At 37.5% G+C, this 21,959-nt stretch overlaps 1 protein-coding gene, 1 long non-coding RNA gene and 1 other non-coding gene across 3 annotated transcripts in view; 2 read left to right on the top strand and 1 right to left on the bottom strand.

Moving 5' to 3' along the window:
- PIP4P2 (phosphatidylinositol-4,5-bisphosphate 4-phosphatase 2) overlaps positions 1–21,959 on the top strand; it is a 724,054-nt gene that overhangs the window by 246,138 nt on the left and 455,957 nt on the right. The window lies entirely within an intron of this gene.
- On the bottom strand, positions 575–12,895 carry LOC126961850 (uncharacterized). Its single transcript, XR_007728444.1, has 3 exons — positions 12,789–12,895; positions 12,375–12,495; positions 575–712 (listed from the first exon to the last, which is right to left on the bottom strand). It is a non-coding gene; the product is annotated as an uncharacterized LOC126961850 (long non-coding RNA).
- On the top strand, positions 5,149–5,252 carry LOC126961951 (small nucleolar RNA U13). Its single transcript, XR_007728528.1, has one exon. It is a non-coding gene; the product is annotated as a small nucleolar RNA U13 (small nucleolar RNA).

Here is a 21,959-nt window from a genome sequence, read left to right on the forward strand (position 1 = left end):
TGTAATGGTAAGCTCATCCCTCAATTCTCTAAAGCACAACTGCGCTATGTAATGCTTAATAAGACGTCACTAAAAGAAACCAGGGACGGGAACTATATCACACAGAAAACTTGAAATTGGTTGTGGCTGCGTTTAAAATACACAGTCCCAAGCCACATGTCAGTCATCTCCTGACACCTTTTCCTGTTTAGATCTTGACCTGCCTCACTGTGGTGAAAATCAACCTTCCTGCCATTCCTTGTCTCCTCTATTTTATAAAGTCCAGCTTACCTTCTGGCAAAGAGGCAAGGAGAGCTTCCTAAGTACAGTATACATCTTCTTCTGCAGTCTAGACACCAACTCCCTGAGGTGAGAAAGAAAAGAAACGGTTTTTCCTTCCTCCTGACTCCCCCAGGAGTCCCCAATCTCTTGATTGATTTCCAATCAAGTTTCTGCCCTTGATTGACCTCTCCCCAGCTTGCTTCACGGGGATCATGCATTCTTCTTAGGGAGAACTCCACCCCCCTACTCACAGGCATTGGTCTCACCCTAGGCTCCTTTCAGGACAATCTCAAAATACAGAATCACCTGTGTTTTTTTCCTAGTGTAGCATGTTAAGCATTGGAAAGCTTCAATGTTGTCAAGGAACCAAGACAGGCAACAAAGCTTCATTTCTGTTTTCAGAATTTTATGAGTACATGCTTGCATAGAAAAACTCACAAACAGACATTCCCTAAGAACAAATGAAGAAACAATAATGCTAACAAAGGCAATCTTGATCAAAACAAAATGACCGAGGACAACATTTATTATCTCCATCTCAAGTGTCCGCACGTGGACTGCTTTCTGGAGATTAACACTTTCTCAAGAAGAAAATGTAGGTGCTTTTCTATAAGTATGAATAAAAGCCCACAAATGCAGACATTCCCAGAGTATAGTGGGGGATCACCACAAAGAGAAGAAGAGAAAATTCTACCCTGGAAAGCAGAAATGAAGTTCCAGTAAATTTTTAAATGGCAGATTCTCCAGTTTTAACAGCAACACAGCAAATATAATTTAATAATTACTTTATCTGCTATATTAATATCAAACATCAATAGAATACTTTGTTTCCATTATTCTTTTTATTACTACTACCACTACTATTAGAAATACTTGGGATACTAGTATCTATAGTATACTACTATCTCTGAACATGAATTTTTAATTATAATTTAGTAAAAATTTATCTTATTAGAATATTCTTACAGTAGTATGAATATGTTTCTATGTAAATATATTATGTTTACCCTAGGTTCATAAAAATGCAAGACAGTTGAATATTTATCACTTGTTCATAATTTTACTAATTTCTTAAAATCATTTTTAAATTTAAAACTTTAAAAATACTGGATTTTCATGCTGCTATAAAGACACATGCACACGTATGTTTATTGCGGCACTATTCACAATAGCAAAGACTTGGAATCAACCCAAATGTCCATCAGTGACAGACTGGATTAAGAAAATGTGGCACATATACACCATGGAATACTATGCAGCCATCAAAAAGGATGAGTTTGTGTCCTTTGTAGGGACATGGATGCAGCTGGAAACCATCATTCTTAGCAAACTATCACAAGAACAGAAAACCAAATACCGCATGTTCTCACTCATAGGTGGGAACTGAACAATGAGATCACTTGGACTCGGGAAGGGGAACATCACACACCGGGGCGTATCATGGGGATGGGGGAGGAGGGAGGGGGGAGGGATTGCATTGGGAGTTATACCTGATGTAAATAATGAGTTGATGGGTGCTGACGAGTTGATGGGTGCAGCACACCAACATGGCACAAGTATACATATGTAACAAACCTGCACGTTATGCACATGTACCCTAGAACTTAAAGTATAATAATAATAAAAAAAAAATTTTTTTTTAAATACTGGATTTTTATTATAACAAGTTTACAAGTAGTCATCATCTCTATTTTACAATAATGTTCTAGGCTGGGCGCAGTGGCTCACGCCTGTAATCTCAGCACTTTGGGAGGCCGAGGCGAGCGAATCAACTTGAGGTCAGGAGTTCAAGACCAGCCTGGCCAACATGGTGAAACCCCATCTCTACTAAAAATACAAGAAATTAGCTGTGGTGTTGCATGTCAGTAATCCCAGCTACTCGGGAGGCTGAGGCAGGAGAATCCCTTGAACCTAGGAGGCAGAGTTTGCAGTGAGCTGACATAATGCCACTGCACTCCAGCCTGGGTGACAGAGTAAGATTCTGTCTCAAAAACAAATAAAATAAAATAAAATAATGTTCTATATCCACATTTTAAAGTATAACCATTATTTTCAAAATATTTTGTCCTTTGAGGTAGACAGAATTCTAAAATAACTCACAGTGAGTAAAACCCTTGTATAACAACCTCCTTTAAATATGGGCAGAACCTAGAACTTGCTTCTAAGTTCCATATTCTAAAAATACGGAAAAGGTATTAGAATAGTCACTACATTGATTAGCTTACATTTTATGACGAGAATACAATGGCTTTTCAGATGTAATTAAGGTCCATAATCAGTTTTCTGTAAGTTAATTAAAAACGAGATGTTTACTGGGTGAGCCTAACCTAAATCAGCTCACCTAGTAAAAATCCCATCGAAACGAGGGTCCAGAGGTAAGGAACTCTCTTTCCCACTGGCTTTGAAGAAGTAAGCTACCACAGATTCTACTGCTCTGAGAAAATTAATACTGCCAGTATGAGTTTGGAAGAGGTCACTGAGCCTCAGATGAGAAACTAGCTGCAGCTGATACCTTGATTGTAGCTTTGTGAGATCCTGAGCAAAGGACCAAGTTATAGCAGCCATTCTCAGACTCCTGACCTACAGAAACTGTGAAATAATTAATGTGTGTTGCTTAAGCCACTATGATTGTAGTAATTCTTCATGCAGCAATTTAAAAAATTACTACATCATTCATCAACAAATATTTATTGAGCACCTACTATGTGTCAGTAGCTGTTCTAGTATTTGGGATACAACATTGAAGAGAACAGGGAATGTCTCTACCTTCAGGGAGTTTCTATTATGCATCGAGGAAGAAGATCAATGCTATTGTCAATTTAAAACACTCTTTTCTCTGAGTGATGTCAGTTATGTGGATGTTTCTCATTTCATTAGGTTAACACTAGCTGCTACAGAAGATGAATACCCAAATATTGGTGACTTAATAATAAAAGCATATTTTTTTCTTTACACAATTCAGTGAGAATGTTTGGCACATAACACTCCACATGATGACTCAGGGTATAGCGCTGCCAGCACCTAAAGGTTCCATGACTTTTGCTTCTAACTGAGGAAAAGGAAAAGCAAAAATAGAGAAAGGCACATCTGCTTCTTAATCATCTTGGCTTGGGAGTGGAACACCTCTACTCATATTCCATTTACAGGAGCTAATCTCATGGTGGGAATTGTAGTGACTGAGCAGCAGCATCTTAGCAGATACTCTGCTTTATGAAAAGTGAGTGAGGGTGTAAATATGTACTAGATATCCACCATTGTCTGCTGCAATCCTGAATAGCTGGACATTTGCCTCAGGTAGACAAGACCATATTATAGTCTTTGAATCAGTGAATGAATATATTTATGTACATGTTTACATATTGGGGGGATATATTATGTCAGGTGAACCTGTAGAGACTATAGTGAACATCAATTGTTTTGGTTAGTGCAATAGCCCTTCCTACTTCTGGTAACGCACTGTTTTCACTTTGGTTATAGCCACAAAACCCACTGCCTGCCACCAACTGGAAAACACATTGACCAGGCCTACTCATTCAGAGTGGACTGGACCATTCTTCCAACAGCAACAATAGTCTCATGAACCAATCAGAGTCAATTAGGGTTCTCCATGGGATTTAACACCTTGAAGGATGTAAACATAGGGCTGCCAGCAGTCATAATGCCTTTCATAAGAACAAGAAGGCCTCATTCGTTAGAAAGTAAGCCTCAGAGACCACAGAAAAAGACCTAGCTCAATGTTACCTTATTTTCTCATCTTCATCTATCACACATTGACCTGGCCCGATGTTACCTTATTTTATTTTTCATCTTCATCTATCACACATCATTCTTACTTATAATCTCCCCTGTCAGATTCCTAAAGAATGGGTGGCAGCAAGAAGAGAAATGAGCTAATTAAAAATGAGGAAAGTGTATGAACAATGGAGCAAGCATGTGACAGAAGACATTGGCATGGTTGGGTGACAGGAAGGACCAAGGCTTGAGGGAAGACACAATTGCTCAAAAAAATGTAGTCAAATTAGGAAATGTCTTTAAAGCTGGACATTAAGATTTTTGGCAAAAGTAGTAATGTGAACTCCTAAAACAAATAAGAATCATAAAACTTTTGAGTTAAAATGTCACATAGAGATCATTTTATCACCCAAATGCCCATCAATCAATAAGTGGATAAAGAAACTGTGGGATATATGTAGCTATATAGCTATAGTATGTGTGTGTGCATATATATACATATATACATGTATATGTGTATATATGTATATACACATATATATACACGTATATATACACACATGTATATATGTTATATATACACACGTATATATGCATATATATACATGCGTGTATATATAACATATATATAATTAAATATATATAATGAAATACTACTCAGCCATAAAAAGGAATGAATTAATAGCATTCACGGCAACCTGGATGGGATAGAGACTATTATTCTAAGTGAAGTAACTCAGGAATAGAAAACCAAACATCATATGTTCTCACTCATAAGTGGGAGCTAAGCTAAGAGGATGTTAAGGCATCATAATGATACAATGAACTTTGGAGACTTGCAGCGGGGACATGGTGGGAAGGGGGTGAGGGATAAAAGACTACAAATCAGGTTCATTGTATACTGCTTGGGTTATGGGTGCACCAAAATGTTACAAATCACCACTAAAGAACCTACTCATGTAACCAAATACCACCTGTTCCCCCAAAACCTATGGAAATAAAAAATTTAAAAAAATAAAATTAAAAAAAAGATCACTTTATCAAACACCTTTATTCTCTGGAAAATTAATTCCAAGTTCAGAGGTCAACATTGGGTAGCTGGATGGTAAACTGGCACCCTTGTGGGAAAATGAAAAAGCAAAAAATGGAGTAGTGATCTTTTTTCTAGTTCATAAGCTTGTGGATGGGTTGTCACGCACATGTATGAGTTGTGCCTTCCTCAAACCTTGTTACAATGTCAGGACATTACCTATCTGACGTGGGAAAAAAAAAAAAAGGAATAGTTCAGGTGATGTCAGAGTGGGCTTGGAAAGCAGCCCTGAAGAAAACGACGTGGCTATGAAAAGCATTCCATATGGAGTACTGACGTGAGGGAAAGCCACATGCACTGAGACTTCAGGTGAGGAAATGGAGGGAGGTGATACCACTAACTAAAACAGAGACTTGAGTGAGGGTGCCAGTTCTAGGGAAATATCATACATTCTATTTTAGATGTATACATTTAGAGTATGTTGAATTTCTGAATATAGCATATCACACAGGATAACTTTCATATTGTATATCACCCAGGAGAACAAGTTATAGAGGATATATTCTGGGCTAAGAATTATAATAAGTGATTTACAGATGTCATCAAATTTAATCCTCACAACAGCCCTTGGAGGGCTGGTTTGGCAGCTTTGCCTTAAGACCCACAACTACCAAGGGCCAGGTCCAGGAGTAAAGCCAAGATTCAGGTAACTACCAAGCTCATTCTCTCAGCAATGATGTCTCCCATCATTCTGCCTTCCTGAAGATATTTTGGAGGCGTAACAAACATCATTCAACGGGTAACTTCATATGAGGCCTAAAGAAAGCAGAAGAGTCAAATACTTCCAAAGTAGGGGTAGACATATGAATTTTTAAATCACTCATACAGAAGTGATCATGGATGGTTTGAAAAAGACATTGATCATTTCTCATGTTGCAACAATGTGGTGAGAAAAGAGTATGGGGCAAAAACATGGTCCTGAGCACCCATATCCATAATTAGAGTCTACTAATTATGGAAAAAATTATGGGAAAAAAGGGCCTAATCAGGCAGAACAAGGAAACTCAGAAATACAGGATTTAGACATAGTAGGTTTTAAAATGTACTGTATCTTAGAAACACAAATTTAAAGAAGATGGATTTGATGACTCAGGTCAAATACAACAGAAAGATCAAGCAAGAACGGTGAAAAAAATAATTTGGTCACTACGATGCCATGGTGGCTACGGAGGAGGCAGTTCTACTAGTAACATGGAGCCAGTTTGTGATGGCTAAATAGAAAGAGAGATGGAAACAAGGACACTGGGTCTAACTCTGCATTTCACATGGATTTTTTCTACCTACTTCTATATCATCTAATAACTGCATACAATATGTATGTCTACATTTGACACTCCCATCAAAATATTCTCTTCATTTCGTGTTTGATTCCTTGTGAGGTTCCCCTTGCTATTCTCAGGTCATGTTAGTCCACAGGAATCTACATGCTCTAAAAAGGCCAGACATTGCTGTCTATGTTCTAAATCACAGTTACTTAGGCAGAAATCCATTACCAGGGAAAACAGTGGGGAAAAGCTGTGTAGTGATAAAGGAAAGAGGACACAGTCAACAGAGCTTTTTAAAGGAATTCCTTCCTTTCCTCACTGTTACCTGTCTGGCCACAAATCACTCACAGTCAGACTGAACTGAGCTTACATGAGCTGGCTTTCTGGCAGAGTCCAGATTTGTGCCCCTTCTCAAAGGGGGAATAACTGGGCCTGCTGCAGAAGCAGCTCTCCTTTCGAATTTCAACATGGAATTTTTATGCAGTTGTGCTCACTCCTCTTTGGTGTTATAAAACAGTCAAACAAGATGAATATGGCTGGTAATTTATACTAGGAACTTGCATTGAATTATACTTGGATGACTTATTAAATGAAGGATATTATCAATATTACATCTGTCATAAATGAAAAACTCCACGTTTGAATGGATCTGATCCATTCATTGTTTTATGGGCACATTGGCCTCCAGAGAGAGTCACAAATCCAAATGATGCCCCTGAGTGATGGATTTTATGTTCTCTTCCTCAGGCATTGCTAAAAGATGTGTGAAGTCCTTATGTAAAGTGAGGGTTCCCCTTTAGCCAAGCATCAAAAGAGACTTTCATAGAAAAGTTTCATGAGACCACCTGGAAATGTTCTATCCAGCTGCAATGAGCATGAAAGGCAAGGTGGTAAATGGCAGCTAGATAAATGTGACTTCATATAAACAGAAGTACATGAAGCCTCTTTTTTCCTTACAAGTCCCTATAAAATAGTTTGTGAAAAGAGCCTGGATTTGGAAGTCTAGGCTTCCTCCACTCAGTGAATATTGGTTAACTCATCCATTGCACTTTGAAACAAAGCCCAGGAAATTAAAAACTGCAACAGTTTCCTCATTTCCTTAGCCAAATTCCCTATTATATATTATATTTCTCTTTGATTTGTCATGCTTAATCTCTCTTTGGTGAACTACAATATCTTCCATACAAAACACAATCCACTATGTTCAAACTCAAGTCTAAAATAGAAAATGGATGACTAACATTATTCTAAGGGCTCTACACATCCTCTTTTATTTAATCCAGAGGACCTCTATGAAGTAGGTTATACTATTATACTAATTTTTAGATAAGAAGTTGAGTAGCAGAAAAAGATTTTTAAACTACCTAATGTAAATGCTTCAGAACTCTAGAACCCTCACTCTTAAATATTAAATGTAATTCATCATAAAAGCACTCATACAAGAACATTTCCCAGAGTGTATGTACATTTATGCTACCAATTGAAATGGCTCATCAGGTGCCCAGTGCAACCCATGGAAAGGGGATCTCACCAAGGCACGTTTTTTCGTGAAATTTTACAAGGGAGTAAGGAGGAGTAACTAAAATTTCAGAGAAAATAAACATCACCTTACAAAGGAATGGAGAGGCATATGACATATCACATTTTAACAGCAAGTTTCAATGCTAGAAGCTCATAAAGAATATGCTCAAATTTTGGAGAGGAAGTAAATTTTAACCTAGAATTATATGCCCAGCCAGACTATTAATCAGCAGACAGCAGGATTAAAAGCATTTACAAACAGGGCACAGGGGCTCACGCCTGTAATCTTAGCACTTTGGGAGGCCGAGGCAGATCACCTGAGGCCAGGAGTTCGAGACCAGCCTGGCCAACATGGCAAAACCCTGTCTCTACTAAAACTAAAAAAAATTAGCTGGGTGTGGTGGTACAAGCCTGTAATTCCAGCTACTTGGGAGGCTGAGGCAGGATAATTGCTTGAACCCAGGAGCCAGAGGTAGCAGTGAGCCAAGATAGTGCCACCGCACTCTAGCCTGAGTGACAGAGTGAGACACTCACTCTCTCTCTCTCTCTCTCTCTCTCTCTCACACACACACACACACACACACACACACACGAAAAGCATTTACAGACAAGCGCTGTCTCTGAAATCCTACCTATGTATTCTTTCTTAGGAAGCTACTTGAGGGTGAACTGTACCAACATTTTGTTATTAATGATTAAACCCACAGAGAGGAAGGCACAGGATTGAGGAAATAATAACTGCAATAACTGAGTGCACCAACAGGGCATTCTTGGATGATATTGCAGGGATGTCCTTCCCACAGGCCTCGGGAACACTCAGTCAGGACTTGGAGCAAGAATAACAAAGAGCTTCAAGAGGAAGTTCAGTAAGGAGAACAGTAACTCATGGGAATATTTTTAAATGATGGCATATTTGTAAAGAAACAAAAGCAAAAGGAGATATTTTAAGCCAATGGCTTGGAGAACAGAAAAGAAGGAGTGTTTCAGAAAAAGGAATTAATGATTTGATGATGAGTGCACTGGGGAAGGAATCAAAAAGTAAGTTTGAAACAGCTGTAATTTCCAGATAAGAGACATTCATGTTCATTTCTTAGATAACCAGGTTATAAATTTACTCTGATTTTCTGACTAGGCCACCTTCAAAGTATCTTTCTTGTAATCACCTTCTTTTCTGGCTGAGAAGGGGCCTCCTTGTGGGTACTGCAGGGAGGAGAAAGAAGGATGCTGGAAAGACCTCCTTGCTGCACCCATCTCCAACTTTGGGAGGTCACCTCCAGCCCCACCAGCCAGAGGAGATAGAGTCTAGATTCCTAAACAGAAGCAGCCAAACTGGCCCAGATATACAGAAACTCTTTCTGGAAGTTTCTAAGTCTATGTTGTGTATTTTTGGAGGGACTTGGAGAGAGAAAGGAATGGGGAGAGACAGCTTTAACAAAGGAACCAACGTTAAAACTTAGAGCAGGAGTTAGGCCAAGTGAGAAGTCGGGAAAAATTTTCAGGCTGAGGGAACAGGTTGGCAAGAAATGAGGAGACCATATCACATTCCAGAAACTGATAAAAAGTTCTGTGTGATTAGATTGTGAAAGATCTCAATTCATGTGTGAAAAACACACCGAAAAGGAGAAGAGCAATTCAGAAAACCTTTGCTGGAGGAACGGACGTTCCAAACCTGAAGTATTCATTCCATGTGAAATAGTTCTGAATCCATGCTCAAATATTTAGATGTTCCAATATAAAACAAAATAAGAAAACAGAACAAAAACACATGAACAGAGAAACAAGTATGTATGTAGAAATCCACAAAGCAAGAAAAACGGTGGAAAGCAAATGTGATCACACTGAGGAAGGATAATTTCCATCGTGTTCAAACATGATAAAAATTAGCTATAGATTTGGAAGACAGAAATCACATTTAGAGCTTTTATAAATTACTTTCTTATTATAAAAGTCATGACGGTTGTATATTCATATTTGAAACCAATCATAGTAGAACTGGTGACTCACAGGGTACCCAGGGCTGTGGCTTCAGGTGATATTCAGTGGAGAGAGTGTATACTGGGGTCATGTCAGTAAATGGATGGCCCCTTCACAATCACAGTTCATAAAACAATGGCTGGGCCAATACATAGAGACCCAAAGTGAGGTTCACTACACTAGGGCAGATAATTTGAGTTACAGTCAAAATAATAAAATTTTTAAAATCATTCAAAGAAAATCATAACTGCCTTCTGAAATTTGAAGAATGAGAGCCAGGAAACAATATATGGATTAATTTGGGACATTCTCCAATCTTCACCAGTATTGCATCAAATGAACTGTGTTTCTTAGTTGAGTGGTGTGTGAGCATGTAAGTTTTTCACATGGAAGTTGCACTGCTGGTAATATTTTTCTTATTAATCATGTTCCTTATATTTTGGCTGCCTTAGTACTCTGCTACTATTCTATAATCATGAGATGTGAGATTAAACTTATCAGAGAAGTGCGTCAGCCACCACTGCTGACAAGGTAGGCTCAGACACTTTACAGGAGGTCCTATAACCTCCAGAAGGAAATACAATGGACTTCAATTAATATCAAAGTCACAGTCAGAGAGAGTGCAGCTTTTAGGAAGAATAAAAGAGAGAGACCTAGAGAGAGGAAGGCCAGGAGGAGGCAGTTTAGAGTTTAAGTAGCAATGGAAGCTTTTGAGAAGCACCTACGGGAAATGGATTTTACCGTGCTGGAGGTTTTGGGACAAACATTAGTTTGAAAAATAAAACTTGCATGCAATCTCAGCATTTATTCCCCGAAAATGTAAGTACTTGATAATTTTGTGACTTGAGGCCTCAGGCATTTTTCTTTCCCTTAGGAACATAATTAACAATTGTTATCACTGAAATAAAAATGACTAATAAATACTTTTACGGTACTCACGAGATAACTATATACAAAGGCTCTAGGATAGAGTGTCTCCCTTTGAAATAATGACAGAATGAAAAATAAAGCAGACTAAACAGCAGTCATATCTTAAAAAGAATAAAGAGAAGACACACAAACACCAGTTCTACTACTTTTCTTTTTTCGAATATATAATAAATTACTCCTACAAAATTAAAGAGGTACAGATTAGCAAAACAGTACATAGGGTTTCTAAAACACAAATTTGAATCATACAATAATTAGCTTTATAATGTGATTTTTCATTTAAAGCATACCATAAATATACTTATTTTATTAACTAACCTTACACAAAATAATTTTTAACAATGGCATACTACTCCGTTCTATATACATCCCATAATTAATATTACCAATATCTAGAGTTGAAAATTTGGCTTCCTCTTGCTTCCTGCTCCTCTTTATTTATTCTTTAAAGACTTCTGGTATTTTCTGTCAGTTTTTGAAACTACTAAAGATTTAAAGGAGAACTCTAATCTGTGTATATCAACTATGCCAAACTTTAAAATAAAACTTGTCCTCTCTGGCTGGGTGCCTGTAATCCCAGTACTTTGGGAGGCCAAGGCGGGTGGATCACGAGGTCAGCAGTTCCAGACCAGCCTGACCAATGTGGTAAAACCCCGTCTCTAATAAAAATACAAAAATTAGCTGGGTGTGGTGACGCGTGCCTGTGGTCCCAGCTACTTTAGAGGCTGAAGCAAGAGAATCACTTGAACCCGGGAGGCGGAGGTTGCAGTGAGCTGAGATCACACCACTGTACTCCAGCCTGGGGGACAGAGCGAGACTCTATCTCAAAAACAACAACAACAACAAGTCCTCTCCTTAACTAAAGATTAAAACACTTTTTAATTTCTGAAGAGAAAAATTGTCATTTCTTTCTACTAAAATGCTAATCAATCTATGCAATTATCTAGTAGAGATGCAAGTTCAGTGAGATGAACAATAATTCTATTTTATAAAACACTCTATTTTATATGAAGATCTATTAGACATCTACAAAGGACAAGAAGCCTCAACATACTGTTCTTTGCTCACAATTTGTTTCTCTAATGAAACATTCAGATTTATGTTATTGAAATAAATAGATTAGTTAGGGTAGAGAACATAAAGTCATGTGTTTCCAAACTCAATCCGAGATGGAAGGTTTAAGCATAAGAATTTATTAGAAAAACCTCTAAAAAGAATGATATCCTCACTTTTGCTTGAATAAAACATTATTTTGAAATAAATATCTTAGATGTACTAACGTATATGTATGTGCCTTATAATCTATAAAACATGTTCTTCATTGGGTGGTTTATTCTAATGTCAAGTTAACTGTCATCAGTAAAACTACTAACTCAACGAGCAACTAGGACTTCTTGAACATGAGCTGCAGACCCTCACTTTCACTGTGAGCCTACTGCACTTACAGCCTATGAATACATCTGCCATTGCCCTGAGAGTATATTACACTTCCTTGTTTGTCTTTCTTCCTCATTAGACCGGAAGCTCCGTGAGGAATGGTACCTTATCTTTCATGTGTTCACATCTTCCCTCTCTATCAAAACAATGGAATTATAGCAAACCTTAACAAGTTTTTGCTGGATGAATTAATCCATGTCATCTTTTCACATCAGGTCACCAAACTGCATTTTTATTGAGTTAACAGAAGTCTTCAAACATGTCTGGTAGAAAAAATATGGGCTTCTGGAAAATAAAAAGTTATTCTAAATGTTCTATTTTGTGTTTTATTATACCATCCCATTTATTTTCTCTCAAGGATTTATGGCTAAGGTAGTCTAGACAGTGCTGTGGAATGAATATTTGTGCCCCTCCAAACTTTATATGTTGAAGCCTGATTCCTAATATGATGGTATTTGGAGGTGGGGCCTTTGGGAGATCTTGAAGCTGGAGCCTCTGAATAGGATCTCTCCCTCTCTGTCTGCTCCTTGCCATACACTGAAGACATGGCCACCTGCAAACCAAAAGACGGCTCTCACCAGATGTCAAATCTGCCAGCATCCTGATCTTGGGCTTCCCAGCTTCCAGAACTGTGAGAAATACATTTCTGTTGTTTAAGCCACCCAGTCTGTGGGACCTTGTATACAGCCTGAACAGATTAAGACAGGAAAATAGAACATGACATGAGAATGAAAGTGGTTTGAGGAAAAACTAGCCCTCATACTTATTCTATGCAAAATCAAATTGATGCTTCCATATTTGATCTAGTTATTGAAATGGAGGGGGAACCGTAAATTCCTCTAAATCCATTCTCCGGTGTTTTTGGGACTTAATCTTCTATACTTGGGTCAATAAAGTTGTGAAGCTTCAATGATTTTAGGAATAAAGAAGCAAGTAATAAGGTAGTTGTGAGGCTTTGTAGACTATAACTGAAACTCTTACTTTTTAATAGGAAAATTACTTTTACCCACATTTTTCTTTGGAGCTAAACAGACCATTGAACTGTACATGGATCCCGCTCTTTAAAGTATGTATCAATACTGTACACATCAGGCTCTTTGCTAAGATGGCTACACTGCACCAGTATCTAAATTGACATGCAGGGTTGGGTTGTATATTTGAATGTCTCTTTGTAGATAGTATGTTATACTGGTTGACTCACTCATACAAAAGGACATTATTTACTTTATTTCTATTTCTTTAAAATATCTTAGATACAATTTGATGGCAAACTATTTCCACTGAAAGGGAAATAGTGACATCTTGTGGAATCATCTAATTTTATCCTAAATTCTAGTCATTAACATTTTTATTCCTCAAAATAAGTGAAATACATATTCTCTCCTTAGAGAACAAATGAACTTCTGTAAAACTAGCATATGTCATATATATCACAACATTATTTTATGGTACTAATACTAATAATTTATTCCCTTTTTAGACTAATAAGTGACAGATGAGAAATTACCTCATGAGTACAGTGTACAATATTCGGATGATGATTACACTAAAAGCCCAGATTTCAGCACTATGCAATATATCCATGTACCAAAACTGCATTTTTATCCCCTACACCTATAAAAAAATTTAATTGAGATTTTTCGGTGAATGTATAGAGCAATAAATCTAGAAGAAAGCAAAACAAAATAAAGCAAAAACTGATACCAGGATTTCAGTCTTTTTACCATTCTAGCCATTTAAAAAATGCAACCTGAATGTAGCAAGCCATATGTTACACACAGAAGTAAACACAGATATGTTTATAGATATATGTATATAAACCTGTGGGGTCAGACAACATGGAGGAAAGTACAACTTCATTTTATAATGTTCAAGACTTGCCCCAGATCCTCATGAATTTCAAATTTTCAAATACCTGTATAGCATATTTTTAAAAATTAAATTGTATACAAATATGAACAGTGAGTCACAAAGTGGCCATAAATAACAGTCCTGGATGGTGGTCTGGCCTGGAGCCTGCACAGCAGCTAGTGTTAATGTTCTAAGATTACTAATTGTACTACCTATCTGGGAATGTGGATCATTTGAAACTATTGTGAACTGCAAATGCTAAGTTAAATAAAGCCAAGGGTCTCTCCTGGATTACATGGAAGGCAGTCTTGAGAGGCAGTTCTGATCTTAGTTTCGGATTCTCACAGATCTGAGCTAGAATCCTGGTTTCACCAGTAAGGTAAAACAGGACAAATGACTTAGTTTCATCGCAGGGACAGAAATGAAATAGAGTTGTTGTATTAATTGAAAAACAGAGGTAAAGCATTTTAGCAGAGTGACTAAAAAGTAGCACTTATTTGTTTTAGATATGGTTGTGTTACTTCCTCCCTGTGTCACATATTGTGAACTTTATTGCTGCGTCACAGTTTCTTGGAGGGCATCGTTTTACATTAGTGAGAAAGGTCAGAACCACACAGCATTTGAGAGCTTGTGGTCTAGAGTCAGTTCAAAATGTGGTTCAAATCCTGACTCAGTCACTTACTAACTGTTTGATCTTGGGCAAGTGATTCAATTTCTCTGTAAGTCAGTTTCATCATTCATAAAATGGGGCCAAAATTTTCTCTTACCTCATGTGATTTTATTATGAGGATTAAATGTATTAATGCATGTAAAGCCCTTAAAGCACTGTCTGGCACAAGGCAAAATGATATAAATGTCAGCTCTTAGTATTGTGTTATTTATAATAAAATAACATAAAAACAAATAGCACTTTTGACCTACTCATCCAAATACTCTTAAGGGGTGTAGGTGGGAGAGTTTATCTAAGTTTGACTCCTAAATTATTAATAACTTAGAACAGATTATCAGAGCATTTGCTTATTCCATGGCCCCTGATCAGTTTGTCTTGCTTATCCATTTATGAATACATATACTCAACTGGAATATGTAATTCATTTTTTCTCCTTATATAGATATGATCACAGCTTGAGTCTAAATTATGTTCACTGCTGGGATTCAAACATGGTTGGGTATTTCTAGCAGACTGGAAGAACAGTCCCAGCTTGAGCTTATTTGTGTAAGGGATTGAAAAGTTTCTTAGGAAATAACCCATCCTAAGAGAAGAAGAAAATTTCACAGACGAATTTGCCCAATAACAAAGCCTGAGTTCTCAAAAGAGGCGGGTAGGTCTCTGCCACTTGAGTTTGCTTCTAGTTCAACTCTTACAGACTTATATGACTTATGTGAATCCTGAGAAGGAGGCTGCATGATCAGTCATATTTTAAAACTACCGTAAGATAATGGGGTTCAAAGAAATCTTTATTTTAGAACTAATATGATGATATATAACAAAAAGCAAGAAGAAACAATAAGGAACAACAGGCTTGTCACAGACATCAAGATTCTCATGCGAACCCTTACCATCAGGATAGTAACAAGTGACAGAATGGCTTTAAAGGCAAGAGAGGCCCAAGCATGTGATCTTCCTGAAGGAGGGAAGAGATGAGATACATAAATGGGAGATAAAAGTAGTAATGAAGAGGACTTAATCTTGAGTAAATGTGAGACAGTCTAGAAATAATAGATACAGCTTTGAAAAAGACTGGAGATTTGTAACAGAGAAATGGAGTTAGAGCCAGAGAAATGAAATTTATGTTTGTATTTTCCAAACTCACCAAAAAGAGGATACTAAATACATTTTGAAAGAAGAAGAATAAAACAGAGAAAAAAAGGAAAAGGAGGAAGAAAAGAGACAGGTCATCTCATACCTGAATGTGTGGGTAGAAAATTATGCGAGGTTTTTACAGAATGGGAGAAATCTTTGCAATCTATCCACCTGACTAAGGGCTAATATCCAGAATCTACAAAGAACTTAAACAAACGTACAAGAAAAAAACAACCCCATCAAAAAGTGAGCAAAGGATATGAACATATACTTCTCAATAGAAGACATTTATGCAGACAATAGACATATGAAAAAATGCTCATCATCACTGGCCATTAAAGATGTGGAAATCAAAATCACAATGAGATACCATCTGACGCCAGTTAGAATGAAGAGCATTAAAAAAATCAGGAAACAACAGATACTGGAGAGGATGTGGAGAAATAGGAATGCTTTTACGCTGTAGGTGGGAGTGTAAATTAGTTCAACCATTGTGGAAGACAGTGTGGCGATTCCTAAGGATCTAGAACTAGAAATACCGTTTGACCCAGCAATCCCATTACTAGGTATATACCCAAAGGATTATCAATCATTCTGCTATAAAGACACATGCACTGTTCTCGCTCAGAGGTGGGAATTGAACAATGAGATCACTTGGACACAGGAAGGGGAACATCATACATCGGGGCCTATTGTGGAGAGGGGAGAAGGGGGAGGGATAGCATTAGGAGATATACCTAATGTAAATGACGAGTTAATGGGTACAGCACACAACATGGCACATGTATACATATGTAACAAACCTACATGTTGTGCACATGTACCCGAGAATTTAAAGTATAATTTTAAAAAAGACACATGCACATGTATGTTTATTGCAGCACTATTCACAATAGCAAAGACTTCGACCTATCCCAAATATCCATCAATAACAGACTGGATAAAGAAAATGTGGCATATATACACCATGGAATACTATGCAGCCATAAAACGGATGAGTTCGTGTCCTCTGCAGGGACACGGATGAAGCTGGAAACCATCATTCTCAGCAAACTATCACAAGAACAGAAAACCAAACACCACATGTTCTCACTTACAACTGGGAGTTGAACAATGAGAACACGTGGACATAGGGAGGGGAATATCACACACTGGGACCTGTTGGGGGTTGGGGGCCTATGGGAGGGATAACATTGGAAGAATGACAGGCTGATGGGTCCAGCAAACTACCATGGCACGTGTATATTTATGTAGCAAAACTGCACATTCTGCACATGTACCCCACAACTTAAAGTATAATTTAAAAAAGAAAATGAAAATTATGGGAGGTTTTGTGATTAAAGGAACATGTTACAGGAAATCTGAAAGCCCTTCTTACGTTTCCAACAAACTGGTTAAGTCACTTAAAATTTCTCAGACTCAGTTTTCTTACTCATTCATCACTCAAGCATTCATTCAACCAGATTTATTGAGCTGTTATTATTCACCAAGTTCTGTGCTAGCCCTAGAAGTGCATATGAATATTTCCTCTATTTAAGGCACTTACAGTGTAGTGGAGAACACATGAAAATGAAGCAACTAAATAAGACGTAGAGAAGGCACTGAGGGAAGTTTTTGTGTAGGATGATATGCTTGGGTTAAGTTTTTGAAGGACGAGTAGGAGTTGTTTTGACAAAAAAAGGAAAAGAGCTCTCTAGGTGTGAGCAGCATGTGGAAACACAAGGAGGCATGAAATACCATCATACTTGTGGGAAACTGCCAGAAATTCTGTACAGCTGAATCCAAGGGTGTGTTGGGGTAATGTCGTGAGTTTGGAACGAAAGTAGTAAATGGAAGCTAAGTCAAAAAAGGCCTTGAGTATTAAGTCCATCTACAAAATGAGGAAGTTGTACTACATGGACTTCTGTTCTGACTTCCATGGAACATTTTCTCTCATGGACATAAAGCCCTTTATCCTACAACATATGGAACCATTGACACTCAAGATTGGATAAAATTAGCTCCTAATTCCAATGTGACACAGGAATCTTGTCAGCATACCAAGTGATCATTTGTTCTCTGCTCGAACACCTCCAGTGGTTGAGAATTCATCATCTCTTGAGATAGTGCAGATAGCACATTTTGCCTTTTAGACGGTAATTACTGGAACTTAAAGTCAAACATGGAAGATTGAACAATTCATTTATCTCCTCTCTTTATTTCCAAAATCCAAGTAAAATGACTAAGAAATTGCTAAATATCTACCAAGAATGTCAATAAAACTTTGGAAGCTGATTTGGAGGAATAAAGAAACTTGAAACTTAAGCCTGCCAGGGGAAAGACTAACCATGGAAAAGCTCAGGTACATCTGTAATGTCAGTCTAAATATGGGAGAATTTATTAAAGGATATGTAAGAAGAGTCTGACACACAGATTCCCTCCCTCACCCTACAAAGCCAGGAAGCTGTTCTTCCCATCCAGGCAGAAGCGCATTGGTTTACTTTCTAAAGATATTAAATTGTGAAGATTGTGGACACTCAGATACAAGGCACAGTGGATGGTGGAGGTGAAGCATCTTTGGAAAACAAGAGGACTAAGACAAGATCTGCACAGTGAATACAGAGATCCCCGAATGGTCTTCTAGTACACTGGCCGCTATCCATCGCCTTCCCCAATTTCATCTGTGGAAATTTACCAGCCCAAGAGAAATACCTCTGATACTGACATTTGAGGCTGTCTCAAGGTATTCCCTCTTCTGAAATGATAACTTTGTGATGAGGTCTACCATTTGCCTAATCTCATCTACATGATAGCATTTTAGTGCCTTTCTATAGAAGGTGCTGTAGTGTATCACCCTGAGTCCTCTTCAGGACTGAGGTGGTATTGTCAACTGTGTGAGTGTTGGTGGCTTATGGAGTATAGCTGATTCCCTCTTAGGGAATTGCTCGCAGGTCAAGAGAGATGACTCTCATAAGATCACACCCCTGGAAATAGCCCTTATAGGTATGGGATAAATAAGTCTAGCCCACTTGCTTAAATTAATTTTTACATCTGTGAGGAGACATCCAAACTCCAGAGCTTTCCATGTGATTGTCTGTGAACTGATTGCAACCATATTCCCATTCAATTTCTCAACATTTTCCCCCTTAGGTGTTGATTTCAAGGGAATTCCCAGTAAACTTGCTACAGAGACTCCATTTCCCAGACAGCCAAATTTAATACACTCACCCAAGAATATGAAAGGATATTCCAGCATTTTTTGTAAGAAACTCTCTAACATTAAAGACAGTCCAAATCAATGTATGGAAAAAAAAAGGAACTTGAAGGAGACACATAATGTAGAGAATATTAACATTAATTGTTTAAAGAGGTAAAAATTCTGTACTCATAAAATAAAGAGCAGAATGTTACAAGAACAAAACTTTCAGAAAACAAAAAGGAGTCCCTTGGAATTCAAACTACAGTAGTGAAAATGAAAACTCTGATAGACTGATTAAAAGACACATTTGTGGCACTCTCCAAAACACAGAACAAAATACAAAGAAAGAGAATATGAAAGACAATATGAGAAAATTAGAAGATTCAGAAGGTACATTTGACTAACAGGAATTCTAGAAAGAGAACAACAAAAAAAAAAAAAAAAAAGGGGAAATTTGCTTTCAAAAAAAACTAATAAAGAAGACGAAAGAAGGGGCCGGGTGCAGTGGCTCACACCTATAATCCCAGCACTTCAGGAGGCTGAGGTGGGTGGATCCGAAGTTAGGAGTTCGAGACCACCCTGGTTGAAATAGTGAAACCGTGTCTACTAAAAATTAGCCAGGTGTGGTGGTGTGCACCTGTAATGCCAGCTACTCAGGAGGCAGAAGCAGGAGAATCACGTGAACCTGGGAGGCAGAGGTTACAGTGAGCCGAGATCGCACCATTGCACTCCAGCCCAGGCGACAGTGTGAGACTCCATCAAAAAAAAAAAAAAAAAAAAAAGAAGAAGAAGAAGATGAAAGACTTTCTAAGAAATGAAAATCAAGAGTTTCCCAAGTGCCCTGTAAAATGAATGAAAAAGTTCTACACCAACGGAAATCACTGAGAAATTTCAGACTAACAAGAGAAAAAGAGAAGTTACTAAAATCTTCCCAGAAGTGGGGCAAAAAAAAGCAGCATGAATGTAAGGGCTTAGGCTTCTTAACAAAGATCCTGAAAGTTGGAAAACAATAGCATAAATCAATGTCTTCAAAATTTAGAAGTAATGTAATTTCAAATCTAGAATTCTAAGCCCAGGAATGTTCTCAATCAAACTTAAAAAAGAATAGATGCTCATTTCAAAAATTTTACTTCTCATACATTTATTCTGAAGAAACTACTGCAGAAAAATGTTCCACCAAATAGGGAAATAAAACAAGAAAGAGGATACTGTAAGAGTCAAAAAAGAAGTAAAGGGAATCGCACAAACCACAGCTACATCAAGATGGAAGCCACTGAACTGAGGACTTCAGAGAGAATTTTGATAGGAAAAAATAGTGCTAAGAAATGGACCAGTGCATTTTATTGTATTGATTTAAGTTATGTAGCTGTCCTAGAGAGTTTGGGGATGAAATAACACAAATTACCTAAGGGAAAAAACAAACAAAAAAAAACAGTTATTAATTCTAAGGAAGACAAATCATTCCATAAGAAAATATAGTCAGCCAGGCGTGGTGGCTCACGCCTGTAATCCAGCACTTTGGGAGGCCGAGGAGGGCCGATCACGAGGTCAGGAGATCGAGACCATCCTGGCTAACATGGTGAAACTCCGTCTCTACTAAAAATATAAAAAACACTAGCCAGGTGTGGTGGCAGGTGCCTGTAGTCCCAGCTACTAGGGAGGCTGAGGCAGGAGAATGGCATGAACCTGGGAGGTGGAGCTTGCAGTGAGCTGAGATTGCGCCACTGCAGTCCAGCCAGGGCAACAGAGGGAGACTCCACCGTCTTAAAAAAAAAAAAAAAAAAAGAAAGAAAGAAAATATACTCATAATACTTCATATGTCTCAATCATAAACTATTTACATAAAGTACATCCTGGATATTGATTTAAGCAGAAACAGTTATTTTAACTAAATTGACAGAACGGAGAAGGAGAAGGGAGAATAATAGAGAACCAAACTCTCATTTTCTATAGAAGTCATTAGATTTAATTTTTTTAAAGTAGAGTATGCATGACATTTGGAAAATAGAGGGAGTACCAGGAAATTAAGTAAAATAATTCCCTAGAGGTTGCCTCCAGGGAGCAAGGATTAGGGTGGAGAGGGAGAAGATAACTGTAGATTTTAATTACATGTTTGGCAGCATTTTTTTGCCTCTGTAACCAATGTATCATTTTGATAAACATTTTTTAAAAGAAAGAATTTCTTTCTCATGCTGACCTAAAATTTGCCTCCCTAAGTTCTGGTCCTAATTATATTTTCCAGGGCTCTACATACAAAAATAAATAAAAGTTTCTCTTCACCATGACTATAGTTTTAAGTAATTTAAATCAGACCTCTAATTGTCCCTTTAGTTTTCATGTATAAGGGCTAAAATCTTTCAGTTCATTCAACCATGCTTCATGTGAAATCCTTCCCTTCCCCCACCTGGTTGCTTTTCTCTATACTCAAAAGAGTGTTGTCCAGAAATAAGGATGATGCTCAGGATATAATCTGGCTAATTTACAGTAAACTATCACTTCTATCATTCTGTATAATTCATTAAAGGCAACAAAAAATCACATTGACTTTCTTAGAAGCTAAATCTCATAAATGCTTAATATTAAAAGCAAGTCTTTTCCATGTATATAATGTTTAATTCACCTATCCTATTGGTAGGACTTGCTTTCTGGGTCATTTTTTGTCCTGGTGGAGGACCTTACATTTTTCTCTGTTAAAATATGTCTTATTATAGTCACTTTATTACCAAGTTGAAAAGAAAATATATTTCACTGTTAATTTATTCACAGAAGATATTAGCTGTCTCCTCCAAATTTGTGTCACTCATAAATTTGATAACTGTGCTTTCAATTTGTTATTGAATAAAAATAGCGAACACCACCAATCCTAGCAAGGCCGAGCCCTTCAGCCACCAGAACACACGTTTCAAGTTAACAACC

This window comes from Macaca thibetana, chromosome 8 (genome assembly GCF_024542745.1).
Source record: "Macaca thibetana thibetana isolate TM-01 chromosome 8, ASM2454274v1, whole genome shotgun sequence".
Classification (NCBI taxonomy): Eukaryota; Metazoa; Chordata; class Mammalia; order Primates; family Cercopithecidae; genus Macaca; species Macaca thibetana.